At 42.6% G+C, this 9,254-nt stretch overlaps 1 pseudogene; it reads left to right on the top strand.

Annotated features, from left to right (window-relative positions):
- The first annotated feature begins 2,822 nt into the window (after positions 1 to 2,822).
- Positions 2,823 to 2,941, top strand: LOC145411285 (5S ribosomal RNA; annotated as a pseudogene).
- The last annotated feature ends 6,313 nt before the right edge of the window (positions 2,942 to 9,254 follow it).

Below are 9,254 nucleotides of genomic sequence, written 5' to 3' on the forward strand. Positions count from 1 at the left end.
TTGCTGTCATCAAATGATTTTATCCTTTCTGCTCTGTGATTTTCTCTGTAGGGAGGTCCATTGTAGTGATTGGTTGTAGGAAGGCTATATTTAATCTTTTCTGCTCAAAACCGGTTTCATAAATTAAAATTGCTTTGAGGTAAAAAAAAAGAAAAAAAAAAAAGAAGGAACAAGAAAAATTAATGCAAGAAAACAAACATGAGAAAATAGTCATGGTATTCAAGGTGTTAATCATCTCAGGAGAGTATTTTGAAACTTGAGGAGTTGGACAAAAGCCTTTCTTAGTTCCCTCACTACACGAGTCTCTCTCATGAGATGAAGAAAATCGTCTGGATGTAATGAGAATATAAGGACAAAAGGTACTTGCTAAAGGAGTGTTATATTACGCGGGACCTGAGCCCTTCGTTACTGACAAAAAAAAAAAAAAGTTAGTGAGTGATCGATGGACAGCCTGGTTCCTGGAGAGACTAACACAAAGATAATGAAACATGATGTGCTGTAGAGGTTAAGTAGGCATCACATATTACATTCTTGTCTACCCAACATGCCCACTGCCTCTGTATTTGTCCTTATATGCCACAGTTATTCCCTCAACACAATTATTATTTTCATTATTATTATAATAATGATAATAATGATTATTATTATAATTATTATTATTATTATTATTATTATTATATTATTATTTCTATCATCATCATCATCATTATTATTATTATTATTATTATTATTATTATTTTCATTATTATTATTATTAGCATTAGCAATATTATTAAACAATTCACCACAAGCTATTTCATTACACATAAGGTGAGATTTCTAGTAGTGGTGGATAATGAAGGCAATATCTAACCTGCCCAATTGGAAAAGTCTTTGCTTAGCTGAATAATGTTGTCGGTTAATAGCAAATATAAATTATAATATTATACACTTTTAATTTGCCCTAAAATTTCCATCTCTCCATCTTGATTGTTGAACTATAAGAAGATTAACACTAAATTATGATGCTAGCCACGGAGAAATGATGTGGGGAAGATAAAAGCTTCTTCCAGCCAATTACCTACGTGTAACAGGTTGCACAAGAACGATCATCTGGGCCAAATTAAGATGAAGAGATTATAGTTAGCGGATTGAAAAGGTTAAGAGGCAAATGCAGCTGGTAATGTCGATACGATGCGGCAGCATGTTTTGAGCATGGATGCAGGTGACATTATGTTAACGGAGTGTTGTGTGTCGCAAAATTAATCCCTTCAGTACGGTGACGTGTTTTCTGTACTATGTTTACTTTGACCTGGCAAAGATTCATATCCTTGTTTACGTCAGTTGACCGTCAAGTGTGGTCAGAGTGGAGGAATGATTTGGCTAGTAACCCAGGAAACTCATTGCTACCACTTAACTAAAGCAAAGCAAATGACATGTAACCACGACTTAGCCTTCAATCAGTGGGAATGGCCCATTTCCGTCAAATGAAAGCAAATCCACGATAGTATATCTTACTTTTTTTTTTTTTTTTTGTAACTTTGTGGAGGCCTTTTGCCGTGAATGTCAGAAAAATCTCCACAATACTGTACCTTAAATTTTCCTAAAACTGTCATTCCTCCATGCTGAATGCTGGGGACGCATTCACAGAACAGTATGGCACCGGATTCCCTAGCGTCGCATGAAGGTACGGCACTGAGGCAGCTATAGTCATTCACAGAACATGGGCGCATTGCAAGACAAGCTCTGGAAGGACATACCTTAACCCGTGGATTGGAAGCCACATCTCAGGCTGGGTAGAGTCGCGTTGTGAGCCACAGCTCAGGCTGTGCTGCCCGCGCATCACCATTAACAACTCGACCCCTACGCAAACACACGCATGGTGCTACGCAAACCAGAAGAGAGAGATTTTCTTTTCTTTTCACCAGATGATGCCCTGGATGTTTATCTTTAAGTTTATAATAAACAAAAAAAAAAAAAATTAATTCATTTTTTCACTACTCCCCTGTGTAAACTTACACATGGCCCTACACAAAGACGGAGACACAGAGATTTTTTTTTTTTCACCAGATGATGCTCTTGGTGTTTATCTTAAAGGTTATGATAAAAACTAAAAAAAAAAAAACTTTCATTTTTTATTTTTTTGCGCACCACGGGGTGGGATTAAAAAAAAAAGAAAAAAGATAATTGTACAATCCACGGGTTAGCCTACGCCACTGGTCCCCTTCCAATTGAATCGATGTTATTAAATTAATAATGCAATAGTTGCAATGATAACAGTGCATTAATTGTTTTTTTCATTTGTACAATAGAAGGTTCTGAGAATACCCAATCTTTGGTAAAATAACAGAATTTTGTAACAAATGTAGGCAGGAGGAGGTGGCGGAAGCTATCTTTGTATCGCTGGAGCACACCCTATGGGCTTCTTCTTCTTTTTTTTTTTTTCGAAATGATATCCAGCTAACCAACCCTGAAGGTATCTAGAGAGGTGGGGGGGGGAATCTCTCGTTCATTTCTCCCATTTATAGCATCTTCGTAGGTTAAGTCAGGTTTGGTTTGGTAAGGTGGATGTGTGTATAGTCTGTGAACCAAGTGTAATCGGCCCGCGCAAACCGACTGGGTGCAAGCATACTTTACAGTAAGCGACACTGGTTCAACCACAGCACCCCTTGTGTCCGCCAATGCAGTACGTGGCCGGGTGAACACTCCCAAAGTTTATGACCCTGGCGGGGCACGAACCCTGGCTCACCCGTGTACGAAACGCACACTCTGCCACTGTACCACTGTATATATATATATATATATATATATATATATATATATATATATATATATATATATTTGCCAACAGCCATACAACATTGAGTACACCGCTTCCCGTCCAATCAGCGAAGTTAAGCAACGTTGGGTCTGGTTAGTACTTGGATGGGTGACCGCCTGGAAACACCAGATGCTGTTGGCATCCCTATGTGTCAAGTGGGGTTGGTGGAGGATTAGTGCCTCCCTGTAAAAACAATTAACTCTAAGCCCTTGGCCACCCCGTTTGGGATACATGGCGTCTGGCATTGAATGAATGAAAATGAACATTTGGTTTGGTACCCACTTTCATGGCATCTACCTAAAAATTAGCATATCACATCTGGTTTAGGTTAGGTTATCTCCCTCTGTTTAGGTATCTAAGATAAAATTAGGTTGGGCCATGTGTGGTTAGTTTAGATACGAGTAAGTTAGATTAACTCCCTTTGTTACGGCATAGAATGTAAAGTTAGCTTTAGCCAAGTCTGGTCAGGTTATTTCCTCCGTTATGGCATCTACGATAAAATAAGGTTTGGTCATGTCTGGTTAGGTTAGGAATTTTCCCTCTATTCTGGTAGCTACGTTAAATTAAGGTTGTCAGGTCTGGTTTGGTAAGGATAGGTGAGGCTATCTCGCTCTCTTATGGCATATACGTTAAAATAAGATTAGTTTAAATCTGGTTAGGTTATATCCTGTTATGGCATCAATGTTCAAAGTAGGTCAGGTCAGGCTAGTTCGGTTATCTCCCTGTTACGGTAGCCTATTTCCACACTAGGGTTAGGTCAGGATTAGTTATGTCCCTTTATCTCCTTACATTAAAAGCTGTTTAGGTTAGGTCTGATTAGGTTATCTCCCTCTGTTATTGTAGTTACATAATAACTCGGTTAGGTCTGGTATGGTTAGGTTATCTCCCTCTTATGACATCCACGTTACAATAAGGTTAGGTCAGATCTATTTTGGTTAGGGTAGGTTAGGTTATCTCCCACTGTATGACATCTACTGGCCATTAAAATAGGTTGTCAGGTCTGTTAGGTTAGGTTAGATATCTTCCTCTGTTTTGGCCTCTATGTTAAATTTAGGTTAGGTCAGATCTAATTATGTTAGATGATCTCTCTCTGCGATGGCTTCTAAGTTAAAATGACATTAAGTAGGTCTGGTTACGTTAGGTCAGCAGGTTTTCTGTTCCTGTCATGACTATGCTAATATTAGGTTTTGTCAGGTTTGACTGGTTAGGTTATGTACAGTTACTCTATGTCAGTTTAGGGGAAAGTGCTGATGATTCAGCTGTACTATGTCAGTCTAGTGTTTAGAGTCATCATTCAAGTGAATTGTGCTGCATTCAAAGGTTAGGAAACATTAGTTATCCTAGAACAGTGAAGGAGATAAATAATTTGCTACAATGAATTAGTCAAATACGTGTATTTCCAAGGGTAACTGGTGACACTGGTGGGACCTATGTCCAAGGCAGCAAAAGAGAATGTATATGTTTTTTAGCATTAAAAGAAAAAAATAATCATTATCTCATTGACAAAGCATTTTACTAATTTGTCATTGGAAAAGGGCGAAACTTTCTAAGCAGTTTCTCACTGACTGGGGATACTTATTTCCCTATCCATGATGGCATTGGCTTAAATAAAAAATGAGTTGTGTTCTTCCCCACATAGTGCAAAGACGAACTTTGTGTTTACATCCCAAACAGTTGATGGTGGAAAACTCCGTGATAGGTTGATCGTGCCCAAGGTTCGCTTGTAAAAGCCTGTCAGGTTGCCTGGACGGAAATCAGCTGGTGTGGCAGACATGAAGTGGGCGCAATTGACGAGCAAGGTAGAGCGCCGTAAAAAAACGTACTGAATACCAAACTGCAGTGTGGTTATGGTGCCTTGACAGTGAATCATCTGTGGTACCGGATCTAAGTTAGGTGCCTGAGCTTACAAACACATTACTGAATCGGTCCCCTGAGCAAGAAGTGATTAATACTGAAATACACTGGCAGTCACAATTAAGTACCGGGGAAAGGATCTAAAGTAGTAGTATGATCTGCCACTGACCAACCCTATAATATGATGCCAGTCGCGAAGAAGTGCTTGGGAGTGTGTAAGCACCACACTACTAAACCCTAGTCATCAGGATAATAACAGGACCCGCCAGTTGGACTTGTTCCTATATTTGTCAAACCTGCAACAACAGAGAGAGACTCTACATTCATACTGCCTAGCGTTTAACACACAGCATGAACATCATACACTATAACGTTATAAGCACACTGGTCTGTCATATTCATCATAATTATTGGTATATATTGTCACACACGACTAAAGAACTGTTTACCCCGTATCTGTAGGTTATTATTTTGGAGACGATAATTTGTACCGACTCAAATGATTCATTCGTGCATTCATCTAGGAACTACACCTTGTTTATAGGATTGGTCTAAAGGTTTGCTATGCTGTCTAGGTTTAATAGGGGTTTGTCTGAAGCCTCGTTTTGTTTCTCGTGATATTGTTCGAGATATGAACTAATTCACAATTGCGTTAGTGTTAATTTATTTCCATAATATATATTATGGAAATGGTTATGGCATATCTCTGTAAGATGCAGAAGTATTTATTCTGTATGAGAACTTATAAAATTATATTTTAATGGTAAAGTTCAAGTTATCTGATAACTGATTGGTGGGGAAAGGTATTTGATCCCTGATTGGTTGAGGATCCTAGTACGAGGGGAGGTGAGGGTTAAAATTTGAAGAGACGGGGAGTGACTTGGGATTCCCGACATGATAAGAACATAGTACCTTCATTCGACCTTGGAAATTGTGAGACTTTGCTCACGCTGGATTATTACTGAGACTGTGTTAACCCTTCATTGTGACATGGAAACTATGACTGTTTACTCTGTGTTAACAGGACAGGAAAATTGCTCTTGCAAACTGAGGAAGAGACTTTGCTCGCACCAGGAAATTAGGAGTGAAAAATCGTCTGTATATAATTATGTAAATATATTATTGTTGTGTTAAATGAAAAGAAAGACAAAATCACCTGGGATTCTCTTTTTTCCCCAACTTTACACTCTAGTGTGCCCGTGAAAATACGACAAATAAATGGTGTCCAGACCAGGGATTCACACCAGATGTTGGCGGCATTAAGGTCAGGTGAAAAATGAACTGTGAACTGTGAAAGTGAATAAGCTATACAACCCTTAACCATAAGTGAACTTGACGTCATGCAAAAAGCATTGTAACTCGGTAAACGGCTTGATTATGATGAGGAACTAAGATCGTTTGTAAGTGACATGTGTAAGGAAGAACGCCAAAGTAGGGCTGAAATACGGAAAGAGGAAAAACTAAAACGGGAAGAGAAAAAACTAAAACGTGAACTAAGAGAAAGGGAACTAGAAGCAGAGGAGAAACGAACTAGAGCCGAATTAGAGTTTAAAGAAAAAGGATTAGCCATTCGGGAAAAAGAATTGGAAGTATAACGAAGCAGACATATGACTAGCGAAGGTCAAGGTATCGTTCTTCTAACACAGGCAAGTACCACATCTCCCAACACAACACACACAACACCGTTTTTTCTACACCGAGAAATGACCCCCCGGCTGTCATTTCTCAACGATTTCTTCTAGCCGGGGACATTAAGAGCAATCCAGGACCAACCAACAAATATGTCCAACATGCTCATAACCTATCACGTCAAGCCGACAGACAAAAGGTTCAGTTCAGTGCAATTCCTGCAAGAACTGGACCCATTACACCTGCACAACACTTGCATCCAGAAAACATTACACAAACACCTGGACCTGCTCCTTATGCTCCTTCCCCCCACCCACCGACCCCCCTACCAATCCTACTCCTACTTCCTTCACACCACAGCCAAACCCACCGATCCTTCCCACACCATCCAGTCCCCCAACTCCTCTCATTCCAACCCATCCTAATCCACCTCAACCCTTACCTCCATCACAACCTCCTCCTACCCCTCCCCCTCCACCCACACCATCTCCCCCCCCCTTGCTGCAGCAGCCAACACACATCGCACACACAACATAAACATCCTTCAGTTAAACATGGATGGCATAAACATCAAAAAACAAGAACTCGCACAATTCATCAAACAACAGAACATACACATCGCCATCTTACAAGAAACAAAACTACACAGAGCACAGAAAACACCGACATTTCATAACTTCACCACCATTCGACAAGACCGGGCCAATGGTGGTGGCGGTGGACTCATCACCCTGGTACACAAACCCATCAACTTTGCAGATACCAATGTACACAGTCACTACTCCCCCCACATGACACCACAACAGAAATACAATCCGTTAACCCTTTACCTCGGGTGTCATTCCAGAATGACATCGACAAAACTGGACCAAACCGCGGGTGTCATTCTGGAATGTTCGTGAATATTTTGAACACCGCACGTTTTTCCTGTGCGCAAATTGTCTCACGCAAGAGTAGCTGTCGAGTTCTTTCACGCCAGCCATCCCACACCTCCCTCCTCCCACCCCGAGGGGGCCCCCCCCACCCCTGCCCTGACATGCATCAGTCAGTATCTGTCCAGCTCTGTGGGTGATAATGGCGCTTCGTCCCGACTCATCGTCGCTCGCTTCCTCCTCGCAAATGATTAGTGCTAGTGTGCCTTCGACCTCTACACCGGTGAAGGAACTGCCGACGGCGAGGCAGAAGGGGTTGAGCACTCCAGAAATTAGAAATGAGCTGGACAAAACTGTAAGTACAACTCTGGATTGTGGCAGTGAGAGTGATACACTTACAGCAAGTAGTGACGATTTTGCAGTGATTGGTGGTGAACCCTTTAGCACTGACAGTGACAGTGATGAAAGTGAGCGTGTAGTTTCCCCCCCACCACCCCCAACTTACTCTGGGAAAGGGAAGGCGCCTATGGGGAAAATTGGTGTTGCACATGGGAAGGGAGTGAAGCGCAGACTTACATCTCCTACACCAGGCCCTAGCAAGCATTTCCCACCACTTTCCCGTTCCCCTAGCCCTATTGCCCTCACATCATCTTCATCTTCTGCCGTGCCCTCTCCTCAGTCTACATCAACTAAGGAATATGAATTCCCAGAGTCTGCACAGCGAGGGAAGGCAGGCTGTGCAGGCAGGGTAAGCAGGGCAGGCTGGCCTAGAACAAAGGGGATGCATGGCAGTTGGAGGGCAAAGCTGGGCGATAAGCGAGGTGATAAGCGGGGAAGAGAGGGTCAAATTTCACCACGCACCAGGTCAGTAACCCCCCCGCCTGCCCCCCGCTCAGCTCCTTCACCCTCGCCACCCCTGCATTCACCCCCCTCCCGCTCGCCTCCTGCCTCACCCCCCTCCCGCTCACCTCCTGCTTCACCTCCTGCCTCACCCATTGCCTCACCCATTGCCTCCACCTCAGCTCCTTCTCACGGGGAAACGAGTGCAATGCGACCTGCCACTTCCACTGAACCATGCACAGGGAAAGTTGATGCATTTGTTTGGTCTGACGGTGCAGATTTTCAGCCACACAATCCGCCGTTTGATATGACAAATGCTGGAATACAGCCTGCCTTTCCATGCAACGCAGGAGATGATTTTGTAGACTACTTCCTGGCCTTCATAGATGACGAAATCGTGCAGCATGTCAGCGATGAGACCAATAGGTATGCAGCTCAGTGTGCAGCAGAAGCGCTGGGACCTATTGGCTCACCAAAGCAAGTGTCGTGGTTGCCTGTCGGGATCAGAGAGCTGTATGTGTTCTTTGCACTGATGTTCTTTATGCCCCATATCAAGAGACATGAGTTGGAGGAGTACTCGCTCGTGGATGACATTACTTCTATCCCAACATTCGGGAAGTATATGTCACGGGATCGGTTCCGACAGCTGCTAGGATGCCTGCACTTCGCTGACAATGGAAACCCGTCCCAAACTGACCCTTTGTGGAAAGTGAGAGATTTTCTCAACAGGATTAGGGATCGATTTATGCGATTTTTCCGTCCTATGCAGAAAGTCGTCATAGACGACTCCCTGGTATTGTTCAGATGACGTCTCAAATTCATGCAGTACATCCCCAGCAAACGCCACCACTTTGGGATAAAGTTCTTTGTGCTGTGTGACTGTGAGATGGGGTATATCCTTGATTTCGTCATCTACTCTGCAAGCACAATGGACGTGAACAGGAAAGACCCCCTTGGCTTCTCTGGCTCCATTGTAAAAGTGCTGATGGAGAGGTATTTTGGTGGGATTCATGTGCTGTACACAGACAATTATTACACAGCACCGAAACTCTCCAAATACCTGGCTGAACATGGCATTGGCACTGTTGGCACTGTACAGAGCTATAGGAAAGAGTGGCCAAGTTTCCCAGAAGCATCATCCTCATCCAAGGGAGATGTGCACCTGAAGAAGTCAGACAAGCTTCTGGCGATCAGGTGGCATGACAAGAAGGTCGTGAATATGATCAGCACCATCCACAAGGGGGAATTGCAGAGAACTG

This window comes from Coenobita brevimanus, chromosome 88 (genome assembly GCF_032717465.1).
Source record: "Coenobita brevimanus isolate Jiangsu-jjx chromosome 88, ASM3271746v2, whole genome shotgun sequence".
In the NCBI taxonomy this organism is placed as follows: domain Eukaryota; kingdom Metazoa; phylum Arthropoda; class Malacostraca; order Decapoda; family Coenobitidae; genus Coenobita; species Coenobita brevimanus.